We start from the raw sequence: 21,065 nt of genomic DNA on the forward strand, positions 1-21,065 counted from the left end.
GAAGCTCTGAAGGAGGAACCACAAGGAAATCCTAACAGACCATTCCCGCCCAGCACCAAGAAGCCATCATTCTGGTGCAGACTGCTCTTAAACATGGAGGTTCTATATCAGAGCCAAACTGCCAGTGCTTCACTTGGCCTTACTTAAGAAATTAAGCCTCCATAGTATCATGTAGAACAACCATGTTCAAGGGCAGTCTACACCTTTGCCTTTTCCAGCAGCATTTTGATAACTGAACCTGCAATTCTATGTGTACACCTAGAAGGAAGTAAACTCCATTAAAGTCAATGGAACTTGCTACCATATAATGAGGGAGCAGTTAAACAACCCTTGAAAAACGGTCTTGGGGAAGGGAGAATAATGGAAAGGTCCTTTTAAAAATGTGAGTGGAAAACAATGTTAATATCCGGTGAGATAAACCCACCAGCACCCCACCCAGCACACAGATTGTTCTCAAAGAATCTGACATTAGCCAAAGCATCCTACAGGGCATAAGATTTGTTAGGATATTTAAAACAAAAATGCCAATATTCCATCCTCTCCTACTTTGTAGAGAATACAGCAAGAAAGAGACAGCAACTGACATAATGAGGAACATTACTCAAAGTTATTCTACTTAATTTTTTAAAAAAGAACATGTTAAGGAATGCCTAATGTCCTTTTAATGTCTGGTATATGATGTCTGGTATATCTCTGGTATATGATGATGGCTTTAAAAATGAAGCTGCATGCTCCCACACTTTGCCTTGGTCTTTCAGTTGGACATAAAGTGTGGGAGCCTCAATTCTAAAACCATCATCATATACCAGACTGTTCAAAGTCTTTACAGTTTATATGGCACAGAAGTTAAGATGGGCAAGTTTTTAGAACATGAGTGAAAATGTAAAGCATCTTAAACCAGAGGCTTTTGGATTACTGATAGTCCATAATTCACTTGTTACTGTGGCAACAGTTCCTCTTCTGATGGGTAATACCAGAACCTTACTCTGATATATATATATGTGTGTCCCCTAAGTGGATGAGGGGTTAATATCTTGATCCTAAAAAATTAGAATGCATTTTCCACCATCACTCATACAATTTGCACTAATGATAATACTTGCCTGACTTTTATTCCTGGTTTTTAAAAATGCATTACATCTCCTGAACCCCTCTGTGGAACAGGGTTATCATGGGTCAGTTGCAATCTGGTCTATTTTTCACTTTCCTTCATAATTTGTGTTTGCTCAGAATCAATGCCAGGTAATAGCCCATTTTTAAACTGCACATATTTAAATGAATTCTCTCACACACAAGCAAAAACTAGGCTGCCCACCCCACAGGCAGGGGGAGATGGTGATTTTAGATGAAATTAGAAATGATTATCTGTGTCTTATAAAGAACAAGGGAGACTCGGTGACATGCATATACAGTGAGAAAAGCATTTCTCAAGTTCAGAACCTAAAGCTCTCTGCTGGAAATAAGATTATATGTAAACCAGAAAATACATTAATTAAGTAATTATTTTCATTGAATGCTCAGTATTTAATTTAGTTTGATGTGGAATGAGCAGTTCTTCCAAACAGCAAACTACTGTGCAGATAATGAAGAGCTAGTGGGCTATCTGCAGGGAAGGAAGGTTTCACTTACCATCCCCGCAGACGATCAGAAGAGGTTCCCTGGGCGGGCATATTGCCAGCCCAGACAAATGACGTCTCTCCTGTGGGCCACCTGCGTCTCGCTCAGCTGCTCCGGGGATCAGGCTTAGGGAACCACCGCGGCGTGGTGCCCTGCCCCTATAGCCCCAATAATGCAAAAGTGCATTAATAATTAATAATGTACAGTGCATTATTGGGAACCCCTCTGAATGTGCCCGCTGCGACTGCACCAAAGAAACAAGGGTAAGGGAGCACTTGCTTCTTTAACCTCATTTAAGAGGATGGCTATTTAGATGGGCTTGCTGCCATGGAGCCACTGGGATCAAGCGCGATCCTGGTGGTTCTCACAAGCTTGCAAAACCGGGTTGGGCTACCTTAGCCCAGTTTTGCATGCTTGTGAGAATAGCCTCAATATCTGTTGCAGGAAATCACAAGGGTTTTGTTTCCCCATGTAAGACAGCAATGCAAAAGTCACCATCTGTTTTACTAGGTCACCTCTCCACATTATTAATATCTTTCCACTTGCAAAACAACAACAGGTTTGGTTACAATGCTACCAACAGATGCCAGTTACCCCAATTATAAGAACAGATGAGTTGTGGAACAATTAGACTGGTTCTCACAATCCCAATTAGGGTAGGAGATCTGTCTAACCCTAGTTCAGGAGCTGTGTGTGCTCCCATTGTCCAGTCATCTGTGAATAAAAAGCAAGGTAGGAATGTGAGGAAGTAGTCATCTGATAAGCAGCAGCTGGGTCAGAGGACTTTTTGTCCTACCTTGTTAAAGATCTGGGTAAGATGGAGCCCTCCAACCCAGCTGCTGCTTACCAGACAATCACTTCTTCCCCCTCCTACCTTGATTTTTACTCACAGATGATTGGAAAACATGGATTCCTGGGGGTTCTGGGGGATTTTCCAGCTGGTATGGCAGGCACTCCTGTTGAAGCTCTAGTTGCTCTCTGGCAGGTGCGGCTCATGAACGCACCTCCGGGGGGCGGCAGGGGGCTTCTATAAGATAAATGGAGCCAGTGCTCCGTGCCGCCCAGCAGCCCCCGCGGTGGGGAATCGCCTCACCAACGGCCAGGTGAGTGGCGGAGGCGATTCCCTGCCGCAGGGGCTGCTGGGTGGCACGGAGCACCGGCTCTGTTTACCTTAAAGAAGCCGCCTGCCGCCCCCCTGGAGGCATGTTCACGAGCCACGCCTGCTCTCTGGAATGAAGACAAGATAGCTCAGGTGGTTGACACAATTGCTCCGAAGTGCCCTCTCCCACAAAGCAGAGCCCACGCAGCCCCTTGGTATACACCTGAGCTGAGGGCAATGAAGCAAGCTGGGAGCCAGCTGGAAAGTAAGTGGAGGAAAGTGAGTGAGCAAACACAGGTTAGAGCTCATTATCGAGCCTATTCTGTGGCAGTGATGGAACAAAAGAAACCTTTTCTCGTCCACTGCTGGATCCTCTCAATGCTATCCAGAGGGGCTTTTCTGGGTGGTGCAGGGCCTCTTGAATCTGACCCTGGGTGAGATATGTTAGGCCCCTCAGTAGCACACTATGACACATTTGCACAGCACTTGGGGGGAAAGTTGCTCACATTTGTTATGATTTGGACTCTACAGTTGATGCAGTATCACTGGGATTGGTGTCCAGAGTACCACCTGGTCCAGTTTTGCTAGAAGAATTTCAATTATTGGTGCCTGAAGATGTGGACAAGATGTTCAGTTCAGTTCAGCTGACCAGGACCTTTGCCCTTCATGGCTTATTAAATCTAGTACAGAGAGAATTTTTAGCTCGGTCCAGCAGGTTCTAAATGTCTCATTGAGAGAAGGAGTGGTCCCAGCTCTGTTGAAGGAAGCTATTATTCAGCAACTCCTAAAGAAACCTAATCTGTGTTGGAAGTGAAGGACTTTGCACTGTCTCATGTCTCAGTAACAGAGGGGGACAGATTAGTGAGTCAGAGGGCTAGAGAGGTCAAGACGTTGGTCATCCCTTCTCTACTGCTCTGACACCATCCCTTTGGTATGTAGATTGCTACTCTCAGGGACCTCTTTCCTTCCTGCCTCCCTTCCTTATTTCCTCTTCCCTTTCTTCTCCCATGCAACACACACGCTCCTCTCTCCCTGCACCATGTGTGCAGAGATGAATCCATCTGCTTCCAGCTAGCTAGCTAGATTAGAGATCCCATCTCTCCACTTTACTATCTAGAATGGAGTTAACTAATAAATACTCCATATATTAATTTGAAACTATGAACTGGCATACACGCATGCTTGGGCAGACTCTGCTGTGTTTTGCCTCTGTGCACTCTGCTATATTAGAAGGGTATGTCTTACCAGAGAGAATTTCCAACAATCTGAACCCAGAGGCTGTAAACAACTATAAGCCTGTAACCAATATTGCCTTCCTGGGCAAGGTGCATGAGCTTGTAGTGGCTGACCAGCTCCAGACACTCTTGGGGGAAATGGATTATCTAGATCAATTTCAATCAGGCTTCGGGCCTGGCTTTGGAACAGAAACTGCTTGGTCGCCCTGTCAGGGTGTACAGCCCTGTTAATTCTCTTGGATTTCTCAGCAGTTTTTGATACCATTGTTCTGTGGTATCCTTTTGAATAGGCTGGCTGACTTGGGTGTGGGAGGCACTGCTTGTAGGTGGTTCCACTCTTACCTCAAGGCCTGTTTCCAAAAGGTGGTGCTGCGGGGTTACTGTTCAACCCCTTGGCAGTTGTGCTTTGGGGTTCCACAGGGTTCCATTCTTTCCCCTATGCTGTTTAACATCTACACGAAACCACTGGGAGAGGTCATCCGGAGATTTGGCCTGAGGTGTCATCAGTATGCGGATGATGCTCAGTTGTATCTCTCTTTTTCATCAGACGCAGGTGAGGTCCTGACAGTCCTTAATCAGTGCCTGGATGCTGTAATGGGCTGGATTAGGGTGAACAAGTTGAGACTCAATCCAGACAAAACAGAAATACTGTTGATTGGTGGTTCCTCTGCCTGAATGAATGATGTTCTGCCTGTTCTAGAGGCTGAACTCCCCCGAAGGACCAGGTCTGCAGTCTGCGGGTGCTCATCGATCCAGCACTGTCACTAGAGGCTCAATCGGAGTGCCTTTTATCAGCTTTGGCTAATATGTCAGCTGCTACCATACCTGGATAGAGATAGCTTGGCCACAGTTACTCATGCTCTGATAACCTCTCGCTTAGATTACTGCAATGCGTTGTACATAGGGCTGCCATTGAACCTGCAACCCTGGTCCGGAAATTGTAGTTGGTACAAAATAGAGCAGCAAGATTATTAGCGACTGGGCATTTTGATTATATCATGCTGGTCCTTCATGGGCTGCACTGGCTCCCAATCAGTTTCCGGGCCCAATTGTTGGTTTTAACCTTTAATGTCCTAAACGGCTTGGGTCCAGGGTTACCTGAGAGAGTGCCTTGCCCATATGTCCCAACTTGGACCTTTAGATCTTCTTTGGAGGCCCTGCTCTGAGTGCCCCTGTCAAATGAGGTGTGGCAGAGAAGGCCTTTTTGGTGGATGGACCCTGTTTATGGAACAGCCTCCCCAGTGAGTTTTGCCTGGCATCATCATCTTGTTTTCTTAGATGCCAGGTAAAGGCCTTTTAAATTTGATTTTTACATTTGATTTTTAAAACTGACTTTTAAAAAGTTTTTACATTGTTTTGTACTGTATTTTGTATTTTTATTTTGTGAGTGTGTTGTTATATCATGTGTTTTATGTATGTATACTTGATCTTTTAATGCTGTGTTGTGAGCCACCCAGAGAACAATTTGTTACAGGCTGGCCAACAAAGGGTATCTATATATTTAATTCTCTTGAGACATGCGTTCCCAAGATTTGGCGGCGGAACTCTCGCAACACGCTGTGAGAGTTCCGAAGTGAGGACTGAGGAGGAGATGGCCGGCCGGCCAGTGGAAGAAGGGAGAGAGAAAGGTGGCAGCGGGCTGCAGGCAGGGGGAGAGAAAGGCGGCAGTGGGCGGGGGGAGAGAAAGGCGGCGGTAGATAGCGGGCAGGGGAGAGAAAGGTGGCAGCGGGCAGCAGGCGGGGGGAGAGAAAAGCCACAGTGGCAGCAGGTGATGGGAGGGAGAAAAACCGGCGGTGGCGGGGCCCTTCTTGGCCGCCCACCACGGCTCTGTGTGGGGGGAGGAACGGGAGGGGAGGAGGGCTGGAGAGTGTGGGCCAGAGGGAAGGGGAAGAGAGGAGAGACTGGGGCAGGAGGAAGAGAGAGGAGGAAACAGCCGGCCCCAAAGCGCCGCACAGATGCTCTGTGCGGGGTTGGCTAGTTATTTCTTTATTAGTAGTAGTATTTATTATAACAGGAGTGTGCACAGCTCAAACTAGCATAGGGTGGGTCTCCAACCCTAATCAGGATTGTGAGAAAACCCCTATTTCTTGAGGAATTTTAGACTTGTCTTCCCCTGAGATAATTTGGAGGTTCTGGAGTTCTATCAGATGGTATTTAAAGTCTAGGGAATCCTGCCATTGGAATGGAGTGGAATGGAAAAGGACCTTAACATTTATATTCACTTCTATGTGTAATAGTCTCAGTCCAGCAAACAGAGTGGGTTTCTGTGAAAATGGCTTCAACAAAAGGGGAAACATTATATTCAGCTCCTGAGGATGCACATAATGTTCTTGTACCTGCAGCCACTGCTGCAGCCACTCAATTCCTTGCTCCGCTCCTCTCCACAGTTGGATGTTCACTGAAGTTAGAATGGGTGCACTGACCATCTGTTCATCAGAGAGAAAGGAAAGTGCTATCCAGATACAAGGAACCAGAGAACTAGGCACCATTAGTGATGCAACCAAAATGCCTAATAAACCACATTGAACTACTGTTGTACTGCTATTATTACTACTTGAAATATTTATATACCACTTTTTCAACAACATAAGCTCTTCTGCTGCTTATGTTAGTCAGGAGAGCTATTCTGACAATCAGTGGAAAGTGGGCTAAGGGTGCTTAGCCCGCTTTCCACCGATTGTGAGACTCACCGGGCTCACAGCCGAGCCCAGTTGAGTCAAAGCGGGTCACCCGCTTTTGTAGCCCTCCCCTAAGCCCGGGTTAGTGGAGCAAGCGCTCCGCTAACCCGGGCTTCCCGATCGTGAGTAGCTCCGTGCTGCAGCTACTCATGAGTAGACCCCTGGAGGGGAGGCGAAAAGCCACCTCCCGGCTCCGGGGGTCTCTCCAGTATGCCCTGCGTGCTCGAGCTTCCAGGGGCCATGCAGCTCCTGAACTCCCCAGCCCCCGCTGGCTCTATCACGAGCCGGAAATCGTGTGGGCGGCCGATCCGGCCTCCCAGGGCTCCCGCCTTGATCGTCTGTGGGGAGAGTGGGCTTAGCCCGCTCTCCCCGCTTAGCTTCACAAACGGGGTCTCAGTGATCGTGAGACCTGGCTCACCGTCTCCTTTCCCCCCCTCCCTCAGTCCTTTCTTTTAGTTTCCTTCTATGTGCCTGAAGAAATCCTCTCTTTTAGTTCTGCACTTGTTTTTCTGGCCTTCTACTTCTCCATTCTACTTTGTTTCCTTCCATTTCCCTTTCCCCAACACTTCTTCCTTCTCTGCATTTCCTTTGGCTGTTGTTGGCACTTCTTGGCGTTATGGTGTTTTTGTTTTCCTTTGTGGGAAGCTATATTTTTAACTGTTGTTTGGAGCGTTAGTGATGCAGTTTCTTAGCTAGCCAGCTAATGTTGCAGGTCAACATAAGCACTGTGAAAAGGAAAGGAGGAGGGGGGCTGAAACAGACAACAGTAGAAGGTTGCTTGCCTTCCAGAGGCCCTTCCATTGGAAACAATAGCACTTATTTTAAGGGTAATTTAAGGCCCTTATGTTTCTGAGGTGGTGTTATTCTGTAGGGGAATGGAGTGTATGTCAGATGTGAATTTTCTAAAATTTTAAATGTCCAGACAGTGAAGGAAAGTTTAGGTTTTGGAGTGTGAGCAACCAATTTACCAGACACACTTAGAAATTATATATGTTAGATTACAGAAAGCTAGAAGCTCCAGCAAATGATTCTTCAGAATGGCACAAAGCAAGATGAATGGGAAGAGATATTTCAAATAAGACAAAAAAAGATAATCTATTTCTCTACTTCCCAAAAGTATTCTACCACTCCACCCCCTTGTCCCCAATTTAGACAGAAAGTACAGAATTGTCTCACAGGAATAGAGTAGTAACTCAAGGATCTAAAGATTGATGTTTAGATCAATAACATTGTCTAGAATTGAAGCTTACTGGTAATGCAAAATGTTTCCTCGAACAAGTATCTCTAAAACATGTTATCATCAATGAGACACAGCAGCACAATTTTAATCTTATATAGTGCTCCAAGCTCTATTGATTGTATGTTAACACTCTAATGGATCATGTGAACATATACTGATAAATAAAAGGACCAGGGTTTGGTTTTCACACCCTGAAAAGGAAAGCAAAATGGTTTTTCTCTGCAGTGCATTCATAAACTGTCTCTCTGGTACCATTTATCTGCATAATACAGGAAGACTGCATAGAGAAAGCCAATAATACCTGTGCTCCCTGAACTGAGCAAAGAGGTATCTTTTAAAGTAATAGTTATCATATTTAGCAGGTGGGGAACAACAGTCCCTATCCAAACCCCAGCACAACATCCCTCCAGTGGCTGTTGCTGGTGTCTACCTTATGTTTCTTTTGAGATTGTGAACTCTTTTGGAACAGAAAGCCATGTGATTGATTATTTATTTGTCTGTGCAAGATGCTTTGAGATTTTTTGTTGAAAATGGCCTATAAATGTCCGTAGTAGTAGTAGTAGTAGGAGCTCTTATCTTTTGATGGTCATAATAGCTTTGACATTGCCATGGCATATTGCATGGGTTTGTTTGTCTATCTATCTATCTTAGATAGATTAGTGCCTATCTAACTTATTTCTATACTGTCCAAAACATACATCTCTGGGCGTTTCACAACCAGATAAAGACAAAAGTAAAACATTAGTTAAAAGCAGAAACAAGAAATTTAAAAACACAACAATTAAAAAAAAATTAAAAATAATATTCTAAAACATTAAAAACAATCAAAACAATATCAGTTAAAAGCCTGGGTGAACAGATGCATCTTTAAGGACTGTTTAAAAGCTGTCAGAGATGGGAACTGTTAATAAGGACTGTTTAAAAGCTGTTTTGAGGAGACTGTCACAACAGTAATTCAATTTCAGTGCAGAAGCGTAGGAGATCATGAGTGCTGCAGCACCTTTAAGGAAAGAACCAGCTTTCATGCTTCTGTCAGCCAATCACTTGGCTTATGCACTACGCAAGAAGCCGCGCATCCAAGCGAACAGCCCGTCGGTGTTCTTAGCAACAGTGCAGGAGACTCTGTGCAAATGATGCTGTGCATTATCGCTGCTGTGCATTATCGCATAGTGATGCACAGTGTCATTCATATGGGAACCCTCCCACCAAACAGCGGTGCTAGGAGCACCAAAGGGCTGGTGAATGCCACAGAAGCAGCGATCCCGCATCCCTCTTGGCTATGCAGCACACTGCACAGTATGTAAGCCAACATTTGGTTAAAGCACACATTTTACTTTAACGCTAGAAGCCCATTCTCATGTTGTGTTCAACGCTCGTATAACGAATGTACAGTGTACATAGGTACAGATCTGTACACAGGTACAGTCATTCACATGTTATGCTGAACACAGGTACAGAAGTATACTTCCTATCTGTGCCATACATTTGAAAGGCCTATATCCAGTTTAACTTTTTAAAATGAACACAGATGCAGTCATTCATACAAACACATGTAAGAGTGTACAGATAACTGTACACTCATATCACATAATGTCTCAATCAGGCTTAGGTCACATTGGCATGTATTGCCAGATACTTGTCAAAATATGACCTAGTAGTTAAAGCAAAATGTTTTAACCACTAGGTCATATTTGGCATTTATTGTTAGGTAGCTTTGTGACCTGCTCCAACTGTTCAGTCAGAATGAGTATCCAAACTACACAATATAGGGTCAGACTACACAATACAAGAGGCAAACACCTGCATGTTTACTTTTTTGTTTTTATATTCAATTGTAGCCGGATGGGGGCTGCCATGATTGGGACCATGGTGAGGGGAGTGGCTTTAGCTCCATCCTCTGACATGGTCCTGATCTGGAACCCGCCCCCTAGGGCGATTCTTTCTCAAGTGCTAAAGATTTCCATTGGCAACATGTCCCAACAAGGAGATGACTAGCTATTTTCAGACTAAAACATTGCACCCTGACGCAAATGGCAATCAACTGGAGGTCTGAGAGATACCAAGGAATACTGACTTTGAAATGGTCCTTGAAAACTGTATAGAGCAGCCATGCCATGTCACTGCCCAGGTTCATGTGTCTCACAGTGTGCTGCCTATTTTGCATGAGTCACTGTGCAGACAGCGACGATCTAGTCATAAAAAACACAGGAGCCTCCTGATTTCTTCCTTTTTACTCCTTTCTTCTGCAGCCAAATGTATTTTTATTAGCACACCAGGAGGCTAAGAAACACTGGCAGACTCCGTGTGATCATTTAGTACAGCAACCGTCTAAAGCGTGTTTGTCCTTAGGCCTACAGCTCTTGCTGTGTGCATGAGCAGTTCTCCAATTTGAGCCTCTTGCTATATCTGCACAAAAATCAGTTACAAAATGCAGCTCAGCTCCAACAAGAAGATTCCTAGAGGGAACCTGCATTATGCATGCTATGCCTGAGGCCTACATTTTACAACCCTTTTTTGGAACAAAGAAATCTGCATTAACTACTTAAGATAGTATGGAACATCTATGCATGCTCTTGAACAGCTTGGGCCAATCTCGACTCATCCAACTACCATGGTTTAGCTCAGAGTAGTACATTTAATTATCTGTCAGGCACTTGTTATTAGATCTCCTTTGTTATCTGAAGCACCCAAGTAAACTACTTGGCAGACAGCGTGATAATTGCTTCCACAGACATTTATCAGTCAGAGATTTCAACTGCCTTTTCTTTGGGCCATTTTCCTGAGAACCAGTTCTTGTGTCACAGTGGACATGATTCACGACTCCCACCTGCAAGTTTCTTAGAGGGAGGATCTATTCCTTTTCATCGAGGTACCTGTGTTGTACAACCACTTTGATCTCTACTTGGGTCAGAGGTAGTTAGTTACTGAGATGACCACACAATCCATGAGTTATTTCTAAGAAGCTAGCAGACTCTGAATTACTGAATATTTGGAACTTTTTGTGTACATTATACGTCATAAATCTGTTTGCACTGCAGTCAGTTTGCACTGTTTCTCATTTTAAGAACTTCCTATGGCCTACCCTATTCTTGAAGGTACAGGGCAGAAGCAGGGTTGCCCATAGGTCATTTATTTTAATCGTACTTTATTTTAAAAGTTTTTGTGCCGTTATTTGATATCAGATTCATCTATCTATGGCCCATGATATTCCGAAAACATTGCCCTGGTTGTTGGAGACCCCCTCACCCCAACATAAGACCCAGCGGTACCAACCCAGAATTATATGGAATTCAGGCCTGTGTCTGATTCCATTTTATTAAGAGATCAATTAATGCCTGAACTCAAGGTCAACTGACACCCAGGTCTCATGACTGCCTCAGCTAACTGCTCTGTGAAGGAAGAGGCAATCCAGCATTGTATTGTGAAATGGGTCCTCAAAGAAACAGAAAGGCCAGACCTGAGCGATCCAAATGCTAAAATCTAACCCATTATCAGATAATGTCTGGAAGAAGTGAGAAATTGAGCTCTCACTTCCTCCTGCAAGGTCTATGTTAATCCTTGTCAGTGATTGCTATGCTATGCCCAAAAGGGATACTCAATTGCTGTCCATAGAAATTCCACTCTAGGTAAATGCACACAAAGAAAACACCTATAGATTTTAATTCTTATTTTGTTAACACCTTTTAACACCTTCTGGGACCAAGCACCAGAAATTGGGGACAAGAGAAGATGCCCATTAGCAGCTCAGAGATGCAGATTGCTTTGGGCCAAATAGAATATCCCCTCCCCTAAACAGCAGCTAAGAGAAGATGGGATTCAGATCTCCCTGGACTGAGCTAATATCCTGAATAATTAAAAGACAATATCCAGAAGGTAACAGCAAATTGTCAGCTTTCTGGGGACCCAGGAAGGGTGAGGATATTTTGAATAGACTCTATGGAGATCAAAGGAAGATCCAACTATAAAGAATGAGGCTTACCGGACAGAGTCAGCAATCTTGCCTAACAAGCATACCTGCTCAAGAGCCATCCCAGAGTTTGCTGCTAAGCTGCGGGGCAACAAGCAGGAACTCTGTCCATGGACAGGAACTGTCTGTGACTTCTGCTGCACAGTGAGAAGTCAAGACTTCCCCAGCCATAGTGCTCTCATTCTCTGCCTTGCTCTGAGCAAACTGCCTGTTTGACCATTGCTCCCAAGCTCCTGTCTCCAGCTACAGCCTCTCTCCTTCAGCTGAAAGCCCCACCGCTCTCAAGCCTCTGACCCTGGAAATATGCTGCTTCACAAGACCTGGATCCCTCCATCCTTTCCCCTTCTTCTCCTTTCCCCTCTTCCCTCTACTAATTCCTGATCTCCCCAAACCATGCCAGTCCTCAACCTTCCTTACCACCACCACCCTTTCCGTCTATATCTGAATTATATTAGGCTCTAGGAAGATTTAATACACACACATATGCTAGGAACACTGGGTGAATGTTGTTGCTGGTTGAAATATTGTTAGTAATACTGATCGATTGTTCTGTTTCCTGCTCAGTTAGATTCATGTTGTTATTCTTTTATACTCAATAAAGCCCATTGAGTCATTTAGAATTGCTTTGATCTCCTTTCTTTCTTGCGCCCAGACTATACATGGTCACCGTATAAAAGAACTGGTCGCTTTGTGACACTGGTGAAGCCAGCCTAATTTCATATGATTGCTCCTGAGCATATCTAGTATACAAATCAGGCTTGGTTCACAACATGGTCTTAGCCCAACTAACCCAAACTCAGCCCAACCTTCATGTCCCATGTTGGCTCTGTCCTCTGCCTTACTCCAGGAAAGGTGTTTTAGTGAAAGAACTAGTTGCCATCTCTAAGAAGTGGGAAGGTCTAGAATGCTTCTGAGAGATGCTCATGTTTTGGCCATGAGAGGGGTGTGATGTAGACTAGTAGCAGAGTACATGCTTTGCAGCTGCACATATAAAACTGCCTTATACTGAGTCCATCTAGCTCGGTATTATTTACTGTGACTGGCAATAATGTTCTCCCTGGATATGCCAGGGCTTGAGCCTGGGATCTTCCAAGTATAAAGCAGGTGCTCTACCACTGCTATAACCCTTCCCCAATATCTAATGGCCTCAGGACCAGAGGCTGCTCCTCCTCAAACTGCCTATATTATTAGCCATTCCAACTGGTAGGTGTCGGAGGGCAAAGCATGTCCTTCTATTGGCCTGGTAAGAGCACACTGCTATTAGGCTCCTCTCCTAGAACTCTCTCCTGGCTATTCCACCTCGGCATTACATAACTTGAAAGTTTGGATCCTGAATTGGGTTTTTTCCTTCTTCCCTTCCTTTTCCTTTTCTTTATTGTGTCATGTCTATTCAATGCTAAGCCACTATTTCAAACCATGAACCATCTTGAGTGCACCGGCAAAAAAACCAAACCAAAACAAAACAAAACAAAAACAGCCAAAGAAACACATTATATAAATGCATCAAGAGAATAAATAATGAATCAGTGAGCCCAAGGTGCAACTGGGATTTGAATTGAGGTTCCTTAGGTCAACAGCCCTAAGGACCAAGTGGCCCACCCTGGATCTTGTTTTGTTTTGCTTCTTTTGTTTTTCTTTCTCTCCCCTCCCTCCATGTTATTTGCAGTTCCGCGTTGCACACATTTCGTGCTTTCTTGATATATGTAATTGAGTTTGCTTCAAAAGCATTTCTTCTTTGGCATTTCTTCCCTGAATCATCCAGATGGAATTTGCTTTTAGTGAGAGTTTCTCGCGTTTGGGAAGTGATTTTCATTAGGAGGAAAAGAATGTATTCTTTTTCCCTGGCATCTCATTACCTGAGAGCTTTTATTAATCTAAAAGGTTATGAAAGAGATGAAACAAATTCTGGAAGAAACTAAGGCACCTAAATGTAACAGCTTTAATATTTCTCAAGGGGAGAGAAGAGATGGCATCCTGTCAGTCAATGGCAATACATGTTTGCTAGGTATGTATAAAACATTTTGGGTACAGAACAATCTGTACCCAAATCTGCCTGTTTCGGGCGATTTATGCACAAAACAAATTGCCCACCTGCAAGTCCTGAAAGATTCAGCTCCAAAACAAATCGCCTGAATTTTGGAGCCGAAGGTTTTGTTGTTTCGGACCTCCATTTTGTGGCGATCTCCATGTAGTCTCCATTTTGTGTTTGATGTCTATTTGAATTTCCCGCCCTTCCAAGCTTCAGATCAGTGAACAAAAGCATGGGCTGATCTGCTGACAATTCCCTCCTGGCTCTTGCCACTCCTGACTGACCCAATATCGGCCAGGGGAAGGGTCAAAGAAGGGGCAAGGGTGGAGGGAGTTCAAGGAGGGATTTTCAATTAGATTTAAAAAGGCAGCAGCCACCATTCTGCCTTTCTGCCTCGTGGGAGGAGAGAGAGAAAGAGAGCTTTGCTTTGCTTTGTCTTGACTATTGCCTTCTGCCTTGCCAGCCTGCCTTGAAACCCAGCCCGCCTGCCCCTGCTGCGTGCCAGCCTGGAATGGATTCTCTGCTGCATTGCTTTTTTGTTCCTGAGAAGAAGAGAATTCTTTTTTCACCCCTTTCCTGCTGCTGAGACAATCACTGCCTGCCTGTGCCTGCTGTTTCTGTGCCAGCCACTAGCCCCTGCCATTGTGGCCACTGGCCACCTGGTGAGCCACATTTTCCAGGTTTTTGCCTCAGCCCCAATGGCCACTGGCCACCTGGCCCCCAGATTGTCCAGGCTTCTGCCCCAGACCCTCCCCCCGCCCCAAAATCTGAAGACTGAAGGAGAAGAAGATTGAAGAAGTGGACCAGACCACAGAAGTGGACAACTGGACACACAACGTGGGTGAAGCCCTAGACTGAGTGAGTGTACCCCATTTTCACACACACACACACACACACACACACACACCCCTCTGGAATTCTGTATTGTTGGGTTTTTTTCCTGTTTGGAGGGAGGTTTTGGGTTGTAATTGAATTTTAAAAGTTGTGTGTTGTTTAGTTTAGAAGTTTAAACAGGGGTTCTGTGTGGGAGGGATCCCTGATAGCTAGTACTAGTGGGTGGTTAGAAGGGTAGTGTAGCCTAGTGGTTTTAAAAAACAATTATGTCTTTTTTCCCATTCCAAAGATTTTTTTGCATTTTTTAAAAAAACAGAAGCCTGTCCTCCAGCCCTCTGTGTCACACCCTCGCTCTCAGATAGCGAGGAGGAAGCTGACAGCCCTTCAGCAGATGCAGGGGTGCCTGAGGGGCAGAGCCCGGCTGTCGGTTCCCAAGAGATGGCTGAGGCAGGTCTGGCTGATGTTTCAGAGCAGGCACAGCAGTCTGAGGCATCAGAGACAGCGATGGACGAACTGGAGGATGAGCTGTGCAGGCAACCCCCACCGATTCCACAGCAGAGGCGTGTCACAAGATGGCGGGCACAGCTGGAAACCATCAGGAGAAGTAAGCGCCTCTTGCAGAGGGCTGATAAGCCTTGAATCCCTGCCAGCTGAGAGTTATCAGCTTGGACTATAAAACACGTCTACAGCTTGCAGTTAGCCGCTGGAAGGCAACGTATGTCATCCCTGGTGTCGACAGCTTTCAGCCTGAGCCAGAGAGAGAGAAATATTTCCGAGCCGTGTTTCGCTTCTGCAACCCAGTTTGGTCTTTTGGTGAACTATCATCCTAGACTTCCCTACCGGGTGGCCAGATTGCTGACACTCTGTGCCCATATATATCAGTATTAATATTCTCTGCCCAGCAGCCTACAGGCTCAGAGTGGGCAGGAAGGCACAGACTCTAGCCTCCCCCCTTGCGCCCATTTACCCTCCACCCCCAACTGCAGCATTCTGAGGCCATGGCAAAAATTAACCCTAAACCCACTAACCCTTTCGCAGAGCACACACACACAGGTATACTATGCTTCCCCCCTACATAATCTCAAGTCTAGCAGTGTATATATATGGTTTGTTGTTGTGTCTGTATTTTGGGGACCTCATGGATGGACACAGGACAGGGTCTCTCTCTCTCTCTCTCTCTCTCTCTCTCTCTCTCTCTCTCTCGACTTCTTTGCAATGAAGATTGGGTCATATTGTGACTTCTAGCATCATCATCATTTTTATTCAAACTAGATTGCTTGCACCTACAATAGATTGTGCTGGTTTCACAGGCTCCAATCTGTTGCAGAAATGTCCACCAAAAAAAAAAAGGGCCCAAAAATTGTGTGCTATTGTTTGTCATTGAAAATGAATCCACTCTTATTTGCTACCAGAGAATCGACACTCAGAACACCTCAGAAACAAATCGAATCTGGGGTGATTCAGGGGGTTCAGATTTGGACCCAAAACAAATCGGGTGTGTTTCAATTCAGGTACAAACTGAAACGAAAAAATCAATTTGTGCACATCCCTAATGCTTGACGGGTGAGCTCTGACTAGCATTGACACCATGGGAGATAAGACTGCTTATTGGCATCAAAATGCCACTTGATAGCTGTGCTATCAAAGTAGATAATATGACTGGCGAGGTGTGAAACCTGCAGAATGAATTCTATTCAGAATATAAGTTGCTGAACCTCTTGCAGCAGATTTCTATAGAAAATCTGTCTACCTATTTGAATTTCACTTGACTCTATTATGTGTCATTCTTTCAGTGTCTCTCTGGTCTAAGGACCGTAATAAACTTACTACTATCTACTATCAGTGTCTCTCTTAAATTAAAGATGTGGGCCAACATCCTAACTAATGCTACTAACTAATAAAGGGCCAGTTCACATGATTAGAACAATGTCTGGTAAACTTTAGAACTGGAAAAGGTGCAGAAGAGGGCAAACAAGATAATCAGGGGCCTAGAGCACCTTTCTTATGAGGCAAGGCTACAACACCTGGGGCTATTTAGTTTAGAAAAAAGATGACTGCAGGGAGAAATGATAGAGGTCTATAAAATCATGCATGGTGTGGAGAAAGTGGATAGAGAGAAATTCTTCTCCCTCTCACATAACACTAGAACCAGGGGTCATCCCATGGAATTGATTGCCACGAAATTTAAGACCAGCAAACGGAAGTATTTTTTCACACAATGCATAATCAGCTTGTGTAATTCTCTTCCACAAGATGTGGTGACAGCCAACAACCTGGATGGCTTTAAGAAGGGTTTGGATAACATCATGGAGGAGAGGTCTATCAACGGCTACTAGTCGGAGGGCTATAGGCCACATCCAGCCTCAAAGGCAGGATGCCTCTGAGTACCAGTTATAGGGGAGTAACAGGAGGAGAGAGGGCATGTCCTCAACTCCTGCCTGTAGGCTTCCAGCGGGATCTGGTGGGCTACTGTGTGAAACAGGATGCTAGACTAAATGGGCCTTGGGCCTGATCCAGCAGGTCTGTTCTTAGGTTCTTATGTTCTTAAATACTAGACTCCTGAAGTGTGCATGTACCCAATTTCCAGTCATATGAACCCAGAAAAATTTGACTATGTTGAGTTGGCACCATGGCAGCCTGACATTTACCCAGAATCATGAATCTTAGATTTTAACCACGGCTGCTGATCCTGGGCAAATGTTGAGTTGGTGTGATGCCAACATGACATTGCTGAAAATTTCTGGATTCACACACTGGAAATAGGGAACATGCACACCGCGGGAATCTAGAGCTCAACATTTATTGGACCAGACATTCCTCTAATTGCGTGTAACAGCCCAAAGTGTTAGACAAAAACTAAGATTATTATATCAGGCCCTGCTCATTGCCCCACCACTAACAGAAATCTAGCAGGTGGGGACTAGAAACAGAACCTTTTCAGTTGTGGCCCCTTGATTTTGGAAGCACCCCCCCAGGAGAGCTTGACCATACTCCCTCACTCAGTGTTTTTAAGAAACTGAAGATACATCTTTTTTGAGAGACTCCTTAATATTTTATCCAGGTCTTATATCTCATAAGTTTCTTAGTGTTTAGCTTTTATTGATAACTTTTAATTTCAAAAATTTAAAAATTTGTCATTTTAATTTTGCTTTTAGCCTGGACTTTTAATTTTTTTAAAAATAATGTATTAGTTTAAAAAAAAATTCTATATTGTATCTATTTTATTAACTTTGTAAGACTCCCCAAGCAATAGCACACTGGAGAGGTGGGGTATAAATATTTTAAACAAATAAGTAAATATTGTTTCTTATAAGATAGAAACTGCATTCGTCAGTAGCTTCTCCCATGACAATCAGACTGAAAAGAAATGAGTAGACAATGGGGACCAAATATTGAAGACTTAATTTTCATATCCCAGTTTTGGGGGCTAATCAATTTGAAGATTGTATTTGCAGACTTAATAGTGAAAACGGTAAGAAAAGCAGACATGGGGAAAATGGAAGAAAACCAGTGCTGAATTTTCCCATTTTGTCTCAATTACCCCTGAATCAATACAACCAGGGGCTGCTAGGGATCCTTAATTACCATTCCGTTTCTTTGTCACATATCAGTGCCACACATGCTTTAAAGCTTGCTCTGTGTTCATCCTGTCGGTGAGATTTCCCTGCAGATGTTTTTTGTTGCATTCATGTAATTTGTGCAGCTGTGCCTCTTCCGAGAAGATGAGCCCAGTAAAACAAAAGGGATTCCAGAATGAGAAACGTGAAGCCTCAATTAGGAAATAGCTTCCAGGTCAATACTTATGTCACCTGTCAAATCAACAGAGAACAAAGGAGCCACGGAAAAGGGTGTGTATGTCACTATTTCAAGCACTGTCTGACAATTTTGCAAAATGAGTTCTTTAAAAAAAATTAAAGGCAAAGGATCAGATTTTCAAGGCATTCCCCCCCCATACATTTCCATGTGGAACTCATTATGCGTACTTGCTAATGCTGTATAAAACAGAATTAATTCACTTAGTGCCAAAGGAGTTATATATTAAACTAACACAAGCGGTTTCAGATTTTTAGAGTAGATCAAGATTCCAGCACAGCTTTTGTTATGAATTATTACACTGGCTTGCCATTTATCAGACTATCAATACAATATAAGTCCATTTGTTTGACTGGCTTGTGGGACACCCAATACATTTAGATGATTCATGATTTGAATGTATGGGAATGTTATTTAATTTTTCCCCATTGATATGGATTAAGATGAAGATTAGATAAAAGGCTAGTTCACACAATTTGATAGCTTATTGACTGTAGCACAAATGATTATATAGAGACTGTACAATCACAATAAAACTTTTTCACCTGATATGAATTCAAAAATAACACTTCATGTTCAGCTGAGAATAATCAAGTTTGGAGTCATCAAACTTGCTGTGCATACAGCTGGGAACCACCCTTAATTTGGGCAACTTTTAATGACTAAGGTGCATAAGAACATAAGAACAGCCCTGCTGGATCAGGCCCATAGCCCATTTAGTCCAGCATTCTGTTTCATACAGTGGCCCACCAGATGCCATTGGGAGCCTACAGTCAGGACAGGAGTTGAGGGCATTGCCTCTCTCCTGCTGTTAGTCTCCTGCAACTGGTATTCAGAGGCATCCTGCCTCTGAGGCTGGAGGTGGCCCGTAGCCCTCAGACTAGTAGCCATTGATAGACCTCTCCTCCATGAAGTTATCCAAACCCCTCTTAAAGCCATCCAGGTTGTTGGCTGTCACCACATCTTGTGGCAGAGAATTCCACAAGTTGATTATGCATTGTGTGAAAAAATACTTCCGTTTGCTGGTCCTAAATTTCCCGGCAATCAATTTCATGGGATGACCCCTGGTTCTAGTGTTATGTGAGAGGGTGCAGATAAGATAATTTGGGCAACTTTGAATGACTAAGGTGCAGATAATAGTTTTGCAACTATTGGCCAAAGTAGACCATAAACAGATAATGTGGTCTAAATGGGCTAATAATAAATTTTCAGAGTGAGCAGGCAGGCAAAGGGGCAGAGTGGGAGGAGTCTCTTCAGCAATTTCTTCCACTGAGAACCTCAGACCAGGGAACCAATCCTAGGAGATTTTTTATATAGGACCAGCAGGGATCATATAAGCTCTCCTAATCACTTGATTCTTCCTGGGCGGGCTGGCTTTCCCTTCCTGCCACTGTTGGAGAATGTTGTGGCTCAGAAGAAGCCAGTTCTTCTCCCTGGGAGCTGTCTCCTAAGAATATAAGAACAGCCTAGCTGGATCAGGCCCAAGGCCTATCTAGTCCAGCATTCTATTTCACACAATGGCCCACCATACACCTCTGGGGAGCACACATACAAGAGGTATGTGCATGCCCTCCCTCCTGCTGTTGCTCCCCTGCAACTGGTATTGAGAGGCATCATGCCTCTGAGGCTGGTGGTGGCATCTAGCCCACAGACTAGCAGCCATTGATAGACCTGTCCACCATGAATTTGTCTAAGCCCCGCAAGCTGGTAACCATCACCACATCCCATGGCAAAGAATTCCATAGATTAATTATGTGCTGTGTGAAAAAGTACTTCCTCTTGTCTGTATGAAAAAGTACTTCCTCTGTGTGAAAGAGTACTTCCTCTTCCTAAATTTCCCAACCTTCAGTTTCATGGGGTGACCTCTGGTTCTAGTGTTGTGAGAGAGGGAGAAAATTTTCTCTCTGTCCACCCTCTCCACTCCATGCATAATTTTATACACCTCAATCATATCTCCCCTTAGTCGACTCTTTCCCAAGGTAAAGAGCCTCAAATGCTGTAGCCTAACCTCATAAGGAAGGTACTGCAGGCCACTGATCATCTTGGTTGCCCTCTTCTGCACCTTTCCATTTCTACAATATCCTTCTTAAGATGCAATGATCAAAGCTGTAGGCAGTACTCCAGATGTGGCTGCACCATAGGTTTGTATAAGGGCATTATAATATTGGCATTTTAATTTTAAATCCCCTTCCTAATGACTCTTAGCATCTTATTTATTCACATCGTATCCATCTTATTTATTTGCTTGTTTATTTGTTTGTAGTTTCTCTATGTAAACCACTTTGGAAACATTTGCTGAAAAGTGGTATATAAATATTTGTTGTAGCATGGAATTAGCCTTTTTCACAGCTGCCGTACACTGATTCCACACTTACAATGAGCTGTCCACCATGACCCCAAGATATGTCTCCTGGTCAGTCACCAACAGTTCAGATCCCATCAATGTATATGTGAAGTTGGGTTTTTTTTGTCCCAATATGCATCACTTTACACTTGCTTATATTGAATTACATTTGCCATTTTGTCTCCCACTCCCACAGTTTGGAGAGATCT

At 44.1% G+C, this 21,065-nt stretch overlaps 1 long non-coding RNA gene across 2 annotated transcripts in view; it reads left to right on the plus strand.

Annotated features, from left to right (window-relative positions):
* The window catches only part of LOC128324025 (uncharacterized), an 80,763-nt gene extending 62,095 nt beyond the window's left edge, over window positions 1–18,668 (plus strand). Inside the window, exons 2-4 of one of the 2 annotated variants that reach the window (XR_008306577.1) lie at window positions 14,329–14,723; window positions 15,016–15,303; window positions 18,403–18,668. This is a non-coding gene — a long non-coding RNA (uncharacterized LOC128324025). Of the gene's footprint in view, window positions 1–14,328; window positions 14,724–15,015; window positions 16,530–18,402 lie in introns of those variants that run through there. The other variant, XR_008306576.1, reaches the window with a different exon arrangement.
* The last annotated feature ends 2,397 nt before the right edge of the window (window positions 18,669–21,065 follow it).

The sequence above is a fragment of the Hemicordylus capensis genome, chromosome 4 (assembly GCF_027244095.1).
Source record: "Hemicordylus capensis ecotype Gifberg chromosome 4, rHemCap1.1.pri, whole genome shotgun sequence".
Lineage (NCBI taxonomy): Eukaryota > Metazoa > Chordata > Lepidosauria > Squamata > Cordylidae > Hemicordylus > Hemicordylus capensis.